The sequence below is a fragment of the Pristiophorus japonicus genome, chromosome 13, assembly GCF_044704955.1.
Source record: "Pristiophorus japonicus isolate sPriJap1 chromosome 13, sPriJap1.hap1, whole genome shotgun sequence".
NCBI lineage: Eukaryota > Metazoa > Chordata > Chondrichthyes > Pristiophoridae > Pristiophorus > Pristiophorus japonicus.
Window position 1 is genome coordinate 163941034 of NC_091989.1, and position 15841 is coordinate 163956874.

Genomic DNA, 15841 nt, shown 5'->3' on the forward strand with positions numbered 1-15841 from the left:
GTCAGAAGCATTCGGAAGAGAAAAAGGAATGCCCAGTACAAAACCAGAGAAGTGGCAACCCTGCCAACTGCTAAATTACAACACTGCAACATACTAAAAGCTCAGTCAGTTCACGATTCCATCAATGTAGGAAATAGACTACAATCCCGTAAGACATCATTTATCTTCAAGATTATGATTAGCATCTCAGTTATTTCCAAGAAGTGCATTACATGGCTTAGGAATTAATTCTTTATTAAACTGATACAGTAGCATCATAGGATCGAGATGGAAATTCAAAGTACACAGCATATTGTGTAGTTTACACCAGCCATATCAAAAGTTCAATGTTTCAGGTAAACAGAGTCAAGAAAGCCAACTGCCTTTTTGTATTTACAAGCCTGCATGTACATATTAGTTTATAGCACCGTGCTGAATCCTAAGAGAATTGTTTTTCCTATTACAATGAAGCATTTTAAAAAGGAAGGTTTTTTTTCTATTTGCGAGGCTCAATTTATGTGGCCATGCAAAACTTCAATTTCCTCTTGCCAGCAACATTACTCTCCAGTATAAATGTACTTTGAATTGCCTGCATGTTTATTTTGTGCAGTTGACCTCTGGTGGAATAAGGCACACAGATTATCCACCATAAAGAGGATTTTGGTTAATTTATTCAACTTCAAAAATATTAAATATTTTCTTCCTTTGCCTAATGCTAAAATGTTTTGTTCACTTAATATGGTCCGTTTGTGGCGCGGCTTATGATATATGTTCTGATAAACGTTGTGATAATTTCTCTCCGAATGGTATTATATGTCTATTTTGGAACTAGTCCTGCCATCTTGGAATTAGTAGCACGAGGAGGGGAAAAAACTGCAGCAATTAATTGCAATACCAGAAGTTTTCTTGGCCCAACACCCACTGGTTTGTCTCCTCCTATGAGCCTTTCTAATAGCTCCCAAAACATCAAGCTAATTGGTGACACTTTCTTTGCGCTACAATTGGGTATAGACCCCATTTGCACACAGTGACTAACATTTGTGCCAGTCTGCTAGGGGAAATCTGCAGTGCAAGTATTTAAGAAAACTGGATTTTATATCTTCAATGGGACCTTCAGCCACAAAAAGGGAAATTATTTTCCAGATAAAAGTCCGAATCACAATCGGGGAAGAATTGCTACGGTCTCCATATGTAGTGTAATCATACATACATTCTTTTTAAATGCATTAACAGTATCACTACATACAAGAACATAAGAAATAGGAGCAGGGGTAGGCCATTTGGCCCCTCGAGCCTGCTCCGCCATTCAATAAGATCATGGTTGATCTTCTACCTCAACTCCACTTTCCTGCACTGTCTCCATATCCCTTGATTCCCTTAGTATTCATAAATCTATCAAATTCTGTCTTGAATGTACTCAAAGATTGAGCCTCCACAGCCCTCTGGGGTAGAGAATTCCAAAGATTCACCACCCTCTGAGTGAAGAAGTTTCTCCTCATGTCAGTCCTAAGTGGCCGACGCCTTACTCTGAGACTGTAACCCCTTGTTCTAGACTCCCCAGCCAGGGGAAACATCCTCCCTGCATCTAACTCTGTCAAGCCCTATACGAATTTTGTATGTTTCAATGAGATCACCTCTCATCCTTCTAAACTCTAGCGAATATAGTCAGCAGAGCAATTATTTCCACAATACATATTCACAGAATTACTTTCATTGTAAACATAATACTTAAGTTATTTGTCCTATGTACATTTTAATTATAAATGTACTGTGTAATTTCTTTGTGAATGTATTTTTTGTCCACTTTAAATCCAAATTATTGCAATTAAATCCAATCAAAGCAGCGGAAAATGTTAAATATATGTAGAATTCTTACATGTTTGCAAATTTATAGAAACCATGTTAGCTAGTTACTCTCATGTATTTTGTTGTTTTTCACATTAGAAACAAAATTAACAAAAAAGTAGCATTTTAAGGGTGATAGTAGTTTGCAATATGTAATGTAAATTTCAATGGCTGTTCAATACTGACATGAAGTGTGCCAAGTTAGTGTGGGAGGCACTGTTTATTGTTTTCTTGTTTTAAGCTAAATTTAATGTGAGGAGTGCAAAGCCAAATATCTCTAACAGGCATTTTCCTGTAATGTATCAAAAGTCTGCAATTTAATTCCTTATAAATGTAGAAATCAATGTTAAACATAAAACAGAAAATACATTATAATTTTTAATCATTCTTTTTAAAAAAAAAACAAGTGTTTACTTGAACATTTCTCTGAATACATTTGGCATACGCTATAATTGTTAAATTTCACTTTTTAATTTAGAAAAAAATGCCATTGAATTCTAAGGTAGTGTTAGTTCCAGCATTTCAAAAATAGAACTAAGAATCATGCCCCATTTGTTGATTTTACTAATAGGGTTCAACAAAAACTGATGGATTTTCATCTCCTTTAGAGTCCAACTTTTCAAAATGCTGTGCTTTTTGGATCATTCTCTGCAGAAATTAATGTGGAAAAACTTAGTTGTTTTTCTCATTTCCAATTTGAATAAATATAATTAATGTTAAGATCATGTTCTATTGAAATATGATTTTATCAAATATCATTCAAGTTGAATAGTGAGAAAATGGCTCACATGATGCAAAGTGCTGGGTAAATGCAGTGCACTCAGGGAGGCAATGCTATTTTGTAGAAAAACGCACTCGCACAGTAAATAGGTGAGATATTTTACTGTTGTATAGATAAGAATCCGTTATACAAATACTGGTGCAGAACAAGAAAAAAAACTGCAATACTGGAAACCTGAAATAAAATGACAAAAGTTGGAAATACGCAGTAGGTCCACGTGTGATGAAGGGTACACAGCAGAAACTGCATAACATGTCTTTTCTCGTTACAAGTACTGTGTATTTCCAACATTTTATGTTTTTTCACTATAAATATATTGGTGTTGTTTCCCCTTTCTGTCCAGTCTTTCATTGTAATCATTTAAGAATTCAGTTGAGGTATAAAAACTGCCAGTGAAGAGCATTTGGTGCAAAAAAAAATCCTGGGGATACAGATTACTTAGTATTTAAAACAGAATGCCTTTGGACTGCTCAGAGGACAGCGCTGTATTTATATTTTCCTTCATGTTTTACTTTTTGACTTATCTGTTGTCTTCTGTAACTTCAATTAATGTATTTTCTGGTTAATGGCGATTTAACAGTTAAATTTAGGGTGGGCTGTTTCTTTCACCCTATGAAGAATAAAAATCTTTACAGATTGAGGAGTGGGTCAGTGGACAGGCAATGTTCTGTTAGCAAGTGATAATTTGTTTCAATTATTTCTGAAATAGTGAGCCATGTTCTATAAGGGTAGTTTGTTTTCTGAAACTGGATACTGCATTTGAATATAATGGGAACAGTCACACGATGCTAAAGTGGTTCTGAAAATCATTTTCGATAGAAGACACAAAACTTAGCTTTTTATGCCGGGGAGAATCAGTTCAGTCGGTTTATTTTGCAGCCGTGCATGGAAATTTAGATAGTTTTAAGTTATCTTAAAAAGTGAAATTAATACAATCCAAAGGAAACTTAACAGTTCTGAACATTTTATGAATTTTGCTTTTTATTGTCAATTATTTAATGTGTGCAAATAAAGAAACATTCATATATTCATGCGTCTGTTTTAAAGTATGTTTATGAAGCATTCTAAATATTTATTGCTAAAATGATAGTTGCAAATATTGATTTGTGCTGGTAGTTGTACATATTAACAACTGCCATAACTGTGTAAGGATAGATAATTGCATAGATAAAAATATACCATGTAGATTCAACTGTAAAGGCTCTCTGTAGGTAAATTTACCATGAGGCTCCAGTTTTCCCTTAAAGACCACATACCAAAACTATCGATTGTGAACACACCAGATTTTTCAGTCAACTGGATTAGTAATTGTGAGAGGGCCAGAATATCAAGCAGCCTAAAGTGTCCTTGCAGGTTTTGTGTGAGCTTTATTCAAATTGCTCTTCTGTCCAGTGGTAGCTAGAGAATCGCCTACAATAGCTTTTCTTCTCACTCCTGCACTGTTGCCTCTGGTGTCTCCCAAGGATCTAGCCTTGGCCTCCTCCTATTTCTCCTCTATGTGCTGCCTCTTGGTGACATCATCCGAAAACGCAGTGTCAGTTTTCACATGTATGCTGACGACATTCAGCTCTACCGCACCAACACCTCTGTCGACCCCGCCACTCTCTAAATTGTCTGACTGCTTGTCCAACATTCAGTAGTGGATGAGCAGAAATTTCCTCCAGCTAAATATTGGGAAGACCGAAGCCATTGCCTTCGGTCCCCGCCACAAACTCCGATCCCTAGTCACCGACTCCATCCTTCCCCTTGGCAACTGTCTGAGGCTGAACCACACTATTGGCAACCTTGATATTGTATTTGACCCCGAGATGACCTTCTGATTACATAGCCGCGCCATCACCAAGACCACCTATTTCCACTTCCATAACATCGCCCGTCTCCGGCCCTGCCTCAGCTCATCTGCTGCTGAAATCCTCATCCATGCCTTTATTACCTCTAGACTTGACTATTCCAATGCTCTCCTGGCCGGCCTCCCATCTTCCACCCTCCATAAACTTAAGGTCATCCAAAACTCTGCTGCCCACACCCAAACTCAGACCAAGTCCTGTTTACCCAGTACCCCTGTGCTCTCGGTTAAGCAACGCCTCAATTTAAAAATCTCATTCTCGTTTTCAAATCACTCCATGGCCTTGTCCCTCCCTATCTCTGCAACCTCCTCCAGCCCTACTACCCTCCGAGATATTTGCGCTTCTCCAATTCTGGCCTCTTGCGCATCCCCAATTTTAATTTGCTCCACCATCGACTACCGTGTCTTCAGCTGCCAAGGCCCCAAGCTCTGAAATTCCCTCTCTAAACCTCCCTGCCTCTCTTTCCTCCTTTAGGACCCTCCTCAAAATCTAACTGTTTGAACAAGCTGTTGGTCATCTGCCTCAGTATCACCTTATGTGGCTGTGTGTCAAATCTTGTTTGATAACGCTCCAAAGGGCCTTGGGACATTTTACTAGTTAAAGGCGCTATATAAAATGCAAGTTGTTATAGGTAAGTCCCTGCCTTTTCTGCCGCCTCCTCGTGTCAGACTAGAGTATCTGCCAGTTTGCTGCCCATGCATGTATCAAATTTGTCAGCATTCCTAGCACTCCCTGGGGAACAACCCTGGTTCAATGAAGAGTGTAGAAGAGCATGCCAGGAGCAGCACCAGACATACTTGAAAATGAGATGCCAACCTAGGGAAGCTGCAACACAGGACTACATGCATGCTAAAAAGCAGAAGCAGCATGCTATAGACAAGGCGAAGCGTTCCCACAACCAATGGATCAGATTAAAGCTCTGTAGTCCTGCCTCATCCAGTCATGAATGGTGGACCATTAAACAATTAACAGGAGGAGAAGGCTCCATGAATATCCCCATCCTCAATGATAGTGGAGCCCAGCACGTCAGTGCAAGAAAGGCTGAAGTATTTACAACCCTCTTCAGCCATAAACACCGAGTGGATGATCCATATCAGCCTCCTCCCGAGGTCCCCACCATCACAGAAGCCAGTCTTCAGCCAATTCAATTCACTCCACGTGATATCAAGAAAGGGCTGAACGCACTGGATACAGCAAAGTCTATAGGAACATATGAAATATGAGCAGGAGTAGACTATACACCCCTCTTACCTGCTCCGCCATTTAATACAATCATGGCTGATTCGATCATGGACTCGGGTACACTTCCCTGCCCGTTCCCTATAACCGCTTAATCCCTTATCGCTTAAGAAACTGTCTATCTTTGTCTTAAATTTATTCAATGTCCCAACTTCCACAGCTCTCTGAGGCAGCAAATTCCACAGATTTGCAACCCTCTGAGAGAAGAAATTCCTCCTCATCTCAGTTTAAAATGGGCAGCCCCTTATTCTAAGATTATGCCCCCTAGTTCTAGTCTCCACTATCAGTGGAAACATCCTCTCTGCATCCACCTTGTCAAGCCCCCTCATAACTTTATATGTTTTAATAAGATCACCTCTCATTCTTTTGAATTCCAACGAGTAGAGGCCCAACCTCCTCAACCTTTCCTCATAAGTCAACCCCCTCATCTCCGGAATCAACCTAGTGAACCTTCTCTGAACTGCCTCCAAAGCAAATATATCCTTTTGTAAATATGGAAACTAAAACTGCATGCAGTATTCCAGGTGTGGCCTCACCAATATCCTGTATAGCTGTAGCAAGACTTCCCTGCTTTTATACTCCATTCCCTTTGCAATAAAGGCCAAGATTCCATTGGCCTTCCTGATCACTTGCTGTACCTGCATACTAACCTTTTGTGTTTCATGCACAAGTACCCCCAGGTCCCGTTGTAAGCTTTTAAAATCTCTGGCATTAAATTGACAGTGAGACTGATTCTTTTAAAACAATTTGGGACAGTTTATTAAAACACACATACATGCATGTACATTTATCAGCAGTCATCAGCTATCCTACAGATCTTACTTAGTTACTGTTATATATGCAGACTCTAGATATACTCTCTGTGTAGTCACTGTATAGTTGCATAAGATGGAGACTTGTTACCTGATGTACTATCAATAAGGTTTACACTGTATATATACTATGCTGGCACTACTAGAGGGTGCAACTGGTAGAGACCAGGGTTTCCTGCTGCTGAGCAGAGGCTGTCTACCAGAGGGCACTGCGGTGGGAGACCTGAGGGTCACCTGCATAGGTATGCAGGGCCCAGTATAAAAGGCTGCCCACCATGCTTATGCCTCGCTCTGGAGTTACAAATAAAGGACCAAGGTCACTACAGTTTGAGTACAACACATTACCTCATGGAGTCATTCATAAGTGCATTACAGACATAACAACTGGCGATGAGAATACGGACTTTCACGTGATTATGGCTACCTTTGGCACACTAAAAGACTTCATAGAGAATGATGATTGGGATGCCTTCACGGAAAGGCTCGAGCAATATTTCGTGGCAAACAACCTGGCAGGCGAGACGGACACATTGGCGGAGAAGCACAAGGCTATACTACTGATCAGTTGTGGGCCCGAAGCCTACCGCCTCATTAGGGACTTGCTGGCACCCACGAAGGCCAAGGATAAGGCATACGATGAGCTGGCTGAACTAATTCGCGACCAACTAAAACCAAAACAGAGCATCCTCACGGCCAGGCACAGATTCTACACGCACTGCAAACCTGAGGGCCAGGATATTGCAAAATATACTGCTGACCTCAGGAAACTTGCGGCACCATGTGATTTCAGCATGCACCTCAACGAAACATTGCGAGATATCTTCATTATGGGAATTGGCCACGAGGGCCTCCTTCACCAGCTATTATCTACCGACACCACAGTCAACCTGCAGAAGGCCATCAACATCAGTCAGGCGTTCATGACCTCGACCTGCAGCACCAAGCAAATTATTCTTCCTGTGGACTCAAACCCGGCAAGTACTGTACACAGAATGGTGCCTTTCACAGGCAAGACTGTAGAACATGGCTCTGCCCAGGGCAGAGAGCACAGACCTCAGGGTTCCAGAACTTGGAGTCCGCCGAGGGGTGCTAATTGAATAACACCATGCTGGCGCTGCGGAGGAAACCATAGGGCTCACCTGTCGGTTTGCTGAGTACTTATGCAAAGCCTGTAACATGAAGGGCTACCTCCAGCGTATGTGTAAAAGAAATACGACTCACCAGTGCTCAATTGTGCTGTGCTCACCATACTTTTGCGTGGGTTCGTATTTGCCTCATCGCCAGTTGTGGTGTATGAAATGATACAATGAACTCCGTACTGTGAGGTAGTGAATAGGTGTAACCTGGTCAGTCTTTAACGGCTTCCAGAAGTGAAGATACAAAGGTGAAGTTCAGGTTATATACCCGGCCCAGCACGAGTGTATCTATGACCCTAAGACCTCCGACGGTAGTGCCCCCTGTTGGTGGGCAGACCTTATGTACATACATTACACTTCTTTTTCCCATAATTTGCAATCATTACCGAGTCTCCCACCTCGTATACAAAGGAACATATTTTCTTTTCAAAGTACCTTTTAATTTGTCTTTTTGACTTCCCCAATTTGGTGGCCACAAATCGATTGATCTGATCGGTGTGATTTACCACTTGTTCTAGCCACTGGGAACTACATGTTTTCATTGTCAGGGGACTCATCCCTGTTACTGTTAGCTGGCGTGGTGTTCTCACGAGCCGCCCCGTCATGGTCTGATATGGGGAGACCCCTGTTGTTCTATGAGGTGTGGACCTCATTGAAATTAAGCACATTGGCAGCATGTTAGCCCATTGAGTGGGGTGGTCCGCGCGCAATTTTTTTAACTTGAGGGTCCTGTTCCCCCTTTCGACCCCTCCGGATGACTGGAGATGGTGAGCAATATGTAATTTGTTATTTATCCCCAACATTTTCTGCAGGTGGGTAAAAATTTTACCAGTAAAGTGTGAACCTTGATCTCTGTCCACTTGCACTGGTACTCCCCACCTACAAAATACATGATTCAATAGTGTTTTGGATGCTGTGATTGTGGTGTTGGAGCGGCAGAGGAATGCTTCGATCCATTTAGTGAAAAAATTGATGGTATTGAAGGCAGATAAATCCCCAGGCCTGATAGTCTGCATCCCAGAGTACTTAAGGAACTGGCCCTAGAAATAGTGGATGCATTGGTGATCCTTTTCCAACAGTCTATCGACTTTGGATCAGTTCCTATGGACTGGAGAGTAGCTAATGTAACACCACTTTTTAAAAAAGGAGGGAGAGAGAAAATGGGGAATTATAGACCGGTTAGCCTGACATCAGTAGTGGGCAAAATGTTGGAATCAATTATTAAAGATGAAATAGCAGCATTTTGGAAAGCAGTGACAGGAGTGATTGGTCCAAGTCAGCATGGATTTATGAAAGGGAAATCATGCTTGACAAATCTTCTAGAATTTTTTGAGGATGTAGCTAGTAGAGTGGACAAGGGAGAACCAATGGATGTGGTCAATTTGGACTTTCAAAAGGCTTTTGACAAGATCCCACACAAGAGATTGGTGTGCAAAATTAAAGCGCATGGTATTGGAGGTAATGTATTGACGTGGATGGAGAACTGGTTGGCAGATAGGATGCAGAGAGTCGGGATAAACGGGTCCTTTTCAGAATGGCAGGCAGTGACTAGTGGGGTGCCGCAGGGCTCAGTGCTGGGATCCCAGCTATTTACAATATACATTAATGATTTAGATGAAAGAATTGAGAGCAATATCTCCAAGTTTACAGATGACACTAAGCTGGGTGGCGGTGTGAGCTGTGAGGAGGATACTAAGAGGCTGCAGGGTGACTTGGACAGGTTAGATGAGTGGGCAAATGCATGGCATATGCAGTATAATGTGGATAAATGTGAGGTTATGCACTTTGGGGGCAAAAACACGAAGGCAGAATATTATCTGAATGGCGGAAGATTAGGAAAAGGGGAGGTGCAACGAGACCTGGGTGTCATTGTACATCAATCATTAAAGGTTGGCATGCAGGTGCAGCAGGCGGCAAAGAAGGCAAACGGCATTTTGGCCTTCATAGTTATGGGATTTGAGTACAGGAGCAGGGAGGTCTTGCTGCAGCTGTACGGGGCCTTGGTGAGGCCTCACCTGGAATATTGTGTTCCGTTCTGGTCTCCTAATCTGAGGAAGGACATTCTTGCTATTGAGGGAGTGCAGCGAAAGTTCACCAGACTGATTCCCGGGATGGCAGGACTGACATATGAGGAGAGACTAGATCGACTGGGCATGTATTCACTGGAGTTTAGAAGAATGAGAGGGGATCTCATAGAAACATATAAAATTCTGACGGGACTGGCCAGGTTAGATGCAGGAAGAATGTTCCCGATGTTGAGGGAGTCCAGAACCAGGGGTCACAGTCTAAGGATAAGGGGGTAAGCCATTTAGGACCGAGATGAGGGGAAACTTCTTTACTCAGAGAGTTGTTAACCTGTGGAATTCTCTTCCGCAGAGAGTTGTTGATGCCAGCTCGTTAGATATATTCAAGAGGGAGTTGGATATGGCCCTTATAGCTAAAGGGATCAAGGGGTATGGAGAGAAAGCAGGAAAGGGGTACTGAGGTGAATGATCAGTCATGATCTTATTGAATGGTGGTGCAGGCTCGAAGGGCCAAGTGACCTACTCCTGCACCTATTTTATATGTTTCTATGATCCACCACCACTACGGCATGCTGAAAATTGCCATGCGCCTGTGGAAGTGGCCCAATGAAGTCTATCTGGAGGTGAGTCCATTGCCCTTGAAGTGGGGATGTGCTTTGAAGCAAGGCTCAGTTCGTGCATGTGGAACGATTGTGTTACAGGCACGGTAGGCACCTTGCCACGTATTGGTTGATTGTTTCCCTCATGGAAGGCCACCAAGCTGTGGATGCTACCTTTTCGAAGGTTACCAGGGCCGAATAGTGCCGTGCAGTGGGGTGGGAGTGAAAGAGGGAGAGCAGTTCCTGACCCACCTCTGGTGGAACACACGCCACCGGGCAAGTGTTTGGCTTTCTTTTGAACATCGGCAACTGCTCATATGGTCAGGGGCAGTGGCTAGTATGGTATTGGGAATCCAGGCTGTTGGTTGAGGAAGGGGTCTGCCTTCCTCGTGCCAGGCGCTTACAACAGCATATGACCAGTATTGCTGCTGCAGGGATTTTAAATCCAGGTGATCTGTTGGGGAGGCCTTGCTAACAGCATTGCAGGGCTCAACAACTATATCCTCTATCTCCCCAACAATTGCAGCGTCCTTGGCTGCTCTGGAATTTCCCTCACTATGTGGACCCCCTTTTCTATGGGCTGCTACCTTTCCTATGAAGCAGGGCAGGGATCGCTGTTTAAGGTATAACCAGGGCCCATGGACCAGGGCCTTACCATCTAACGTGCAATAGTCATTTTTGTGGTATAGGGGAAAGGAGAGCATGGTGTTTATAGCATAGGCACTATCGGCCCAAATATTCACGGGTCTGTCTGAGGTTTCCTTCACAGCAATTAGAAGTGCGGCGATTTATGCATATTGTGAAGATTGTCTGTTGCATCTTCGCTGGATGGTTCTTTCTAGCAATACCACAGCATATCCGGTGTGAGGGGATCCTTCAATGTGATATGAGGACCCATCGATGTAGACATCTGGGGTGCCCTGTATGGGCTCGTTCTGCACAGGATGGGTCTCAAAGTTAATCACGGGTGACGGACATTCATGCAGGTTCCCCTCATAGATCAAAAATTGTGGCAGCAACGTGGTGGGTTTGGAAATGGTATCAATGCCTCTTTCCATAAATTTCAATGTCCATTTGTTGAGGTGCAGTGAGGAAACTAGCGAATCTCCAGGTTTTATCAGTAGTTTCAGAGGTGTGTGTCTGTTGTGCAGGATTATAGCCTGTAACCTAGTAATAAAGGTAAAGTGATGTACTGACCAGAAGACAGCCTGTGGGTGGCGCTCGCATGCGGGATACCCTTTTCTGCCCCCTGCAGGATTTGAAACATATATGCAACGGGCTGTAGTCAATCAGCTCGCATTTGGCTCAGAACTGCAGTGAAGCCTTGCTCTGTGGCCCCGACCTCCAAATGGAAGGGCTGTGTGGGATCAGGAGTGATCAGACATGCAGCCTGTATCACTACAGTTTTTAATTTAGCCACGGACTGCGTGTGGGCATCAGTCCATGCGTTTGAGATAATATGGTGGGAGTTTCTCTTACTACCGGTGAGCAGGCTGGTGTTACAGAATGTAACTTTCTGTAATCAATAGTCCGTCGCCAGCTGCTATCAGGCTTTTTAACCGGCCATGTGGATGAATTGGTCGTGAAAGTACCTATCCTAAGACCCTGCTGGACTAGGGATTTTATGGTGTCTCAGATGTAAGGGTGACTCTCCCTTGGGATGGGGTACTGTTGAGTGAATGAGTGGGGGGGTCCCTCAGTAGATTCCTCGCCTGCCATTTTTCCACAGTCATGCTTGCATGTGGCAAACACCGTTAAGTGTTCCTGAATTAGTTTTGCCACAGCTTCATTTTCACTCCCCGGAGGGTCATAGTCAGATGGCTTTTTAATAGTAAAAACCGAGTGACCATCAGAAATTTCTATCACTCCTGCTTTATCTCTCAATCCCATCCAAACACAGTCCTGATTATAATCTATCACCGCGTCATACGTGATCCAACACATCATCCCTAAAATTCCCCTTCCGTCGGGGGTGGACATTACCAGTGAGGCCTCCCAACTGAAGTTCAGTGGCCTTCCCTATATACATGGTGGTTGTACCGTTAAACCCTTTAAGGGTCATACAACCCTTGCCCGCCACTGTATGGCATTCAGGGTATGGTGTGTGGATGATGGTAAATGCTGAGCCAGTATCGATAAGCATAATCTGCTGCCTGCCCCCTTTTAAGACAACAAAGACTACTGGTCCCCCACTACCATCACGTCAGAACCCCACTTCCGACCAATCTTTGGGGGCCAAACCCTGTCATAGGGGCGATCCTTGAATGGGTCTCCCTAATGAGTGTGCATCGGCGATTGCGTGCACCAGTAAATAATTTTGCATTCTCCCCGTGGCAATTTGGGTTTGTAAAAGGGTTATCAATTGATCCAATCATTGATCTGTCCCAGAGGGCTTGGATTTGTCCCTCAGGAGGTATCCATGCATTACATCATGGTTAGGTGCTGATCTGGGTCTGCTGTAGTCTTTTGCTAGATGGCCTACCTTCTTACAATTAAAACACTGTCCCTTAAAGGGGTAGTTTCGAGATCCCTCTACCATTGACACTGGTTTATTTGCAGTGGGTGGTGACTTCACCTTTAACTGGTCTTTTACCATCTCAGTCGCTGCAAAGGCATGATGGGGAAGAGCCACAGTTTAAAGTCCTTCCGCCACGGTAAACCCAGGGGATGGAATCAGACCCCCCTCGGGCTGTACTTGTTAATCTGCTTGTATACATAGAGCACCATGTACTGAAAAACACCTGTGTTGTGCCATGTATAATGAAAGCCTCTGAACTGTTTAGTAACTTGTAAAGAAATGTAAATATATCCCCATCCGTTCTGTGTTGTGATTCGTGATCGGTATTGAAATGTATCCTGGAATGAAATGCAAACCTGTTCTTATCTGCTCCACATAATATCCTTATTTGCACAGTACTACATGTAACCTGATTTACGGATTGTACTAAACTGTACCTTGAAATGAAATGCACGCTAGCGCATTGTATGGAACTGCTGTCAGCCAAACGAATTGTATGGAATTGCTGACTGCAAGGTACTGAGCTATTTTCCAATGTATTGTGAAAATTTTATATGAATAAAGTATATTTTTGGAAAAAAAAAATCTCCCAGGCTATTTGAACGCTGGTCTCTATATCTGTCCACTGATTGATGGGCCTCATAGCTATGTGCAGGGTAGTTTTAACTAAAGGGTGGAGTTGGGTCAGGAACATCGATTTAAATTGTTCCAGATTCTTACCTACTGTAGCATTTGTGCGTGCCTGGTTCTACGTACGTTGATCGATATCGTACAGGCAATTACTGAAGACTCTAGGGGTCTCTTCTGGGTGCTGCTTGGTCTAATTGAGCAGAGCCACTAAGTTCAAATTTTGGATCCCTAAATGGTTTAGGATCTCGGTCATGAGTGTATCGGCCGCTCCGCCAGGCTGGAGGACTGCGTCTGGCAGATTATCTTTTAGGGAAGTGGAACAGGCGAAGAGGAGGACTCGTGTTAAGTCTCTCTCTTTCAACTTGGGGTGACCCCTCCTGAAATTTGCCCACCTCCTATTAACTTCTAGTGGGTCACCCCATCATTAATGGGCCCCAACTTGTGGCTACACGTCATGGCGTCAGCACCAGAAATGGGCTGTGAATCGGTATGGTTACTGGTGATGTGGCCATGCGCATTACGTCGTGAAGAAGTGGTTACTACGGCTACAATTGGCTCTTGTGTCTCCAAGGTATCCCATCCTACACCACCCTCCTGGGGATTATACTGACTGCCTTCCTCTTCCCAAGCTGTCTCCTCCTTGTCAACTGCTGCTGTCTCTGTTATGGCTCCCCATGTTACTGCGGATACCAGAGCCCGCTGCTCCGCTAACTTACTTTTTAGCCTCGCTATTTCTAGTTGGCACTGGGAGTGATCTGCCTCCCTATGTGGCTTCTGAATTACTTCCTTTAATGCACCCCTAGCATCTTCTATCTCTTGCTGGAGCCTCATGTTTTCCAATTTATATATTTTTAACTCTAATTTGTTTTCATTTGTTTCAACAACGACTGCTGTGGCATTTAAATTTGAGAGGCTTTGTTGTAGCAATGAAGCTGTCTGTTTGGCACGTCTTTCTAATTGCCTAATACTGTGGTTTAATTGACCAATTTATTGTCTTAAATGCTGCATTTCTCCCTCTTTTAACTGCTTCACAAGTTGGAGGCCTTCTTTCTTTTGTTGTTTTATACCTTCAATCTCTTTCTTTTAGTTGAATCTCTTTTACTTGCAATTCTTTTAAATTTTGCATCACTTTGGCCTCCTGCCTCATTAATTCCTCATCTCTCCAGGCACAATAAAATGCGCTGAATGCCACGAGACTGTTTGTTTGTTTTGGCCTTAACTTTCCCTTATCTACTCTCTCCTGGATAAGTGCCACCAGCTCCCCGAAGGACGCAGGTTGAGGTACTGTGCCTGTGCCTTTAACTCTTCTAGGTCCTGTATCGGGAACTTTTTGGACAACTTCTCCTGATAAACTAGCTCAACATTTCTTTTTATTGTTGGCTTTCTGTTCATGACCGATCCCTTCATCCTGTGTCTTTTGAATATAACTACTGGTGGGTCTCCACTTAAACAGTCACAACTGCTCCTAAGACGCAACTCTCCCAATCCGTTTAATCGTTTATAAGTTATACTTTGCAACATAGGTTAGAATCGCAACTCCCGAAATTTGCAATTGTTCAAAAGAATCATCAAAAAGCTGTCTTGCCAGCTGCCCGCATTCTCCACCAATTTGTAAGATTTTTAAATCTCTGGCATTAAATTGACAGTGAGACTGATTCTTTTACATAGAAACATAGAAAATAAGTGCAGGAGTAGGCCATTCGGCCCTTCGAGCCTGCACCACCATTCAATAAGAGCATGGCTGATCATTCACCTCAGTATCCCTTTCCTGCTTTCACTCCATACCCCTTGATCCCTTTAGCTGTAAGGGCCATATCTAACTCCCTCTTGAATATATCCAATGAACTGGCATCAACAACTCTCTGCGGCAGGGAATTCCACAGGTTAACAACTCTCTGAGTGAAGACGTTTCTCCTCATCTCAGTCCTAGATGGATTACCCCTTATCCTTCGACTGTGTCCCTTGGTTCTGGACTTCCCCAGCATCGGGAACATTCTTCCTGCATCTAATCTGTCCAGTCCCTTCAGAATTTTATATGTTTCTATGAGATCCCCTCTCATCCTTCTAAACTCCAGTGAACAGAGGCCCAGTCGATCCAGTCTCTCCTCATATGTCAGTCCTGCCATCCCGGGAATCAGTCTGGTGAACCTTCGCTGCATTCCCCAAGAGCGTCCTTCCTCAGATTAGGAGACCAACACTGAACACAATATTCCAGGTGAGGCCTCACCATGGCCCTGTACAACTACAGTAAGACCACCCCGCGCCTATACTGAAATCCCCTAGCTATGAAGGCCAACATACCATTTGCCTTCTTCACCGCCTGCTGTACCTGCATGCCAACTTTCAATGACTGATGTACCATGACAACCAGGTCTCATTGCACCTCCCCTTTTCCTAATCTGCCGCCATTCAGATAATATTCTGCCTTCAT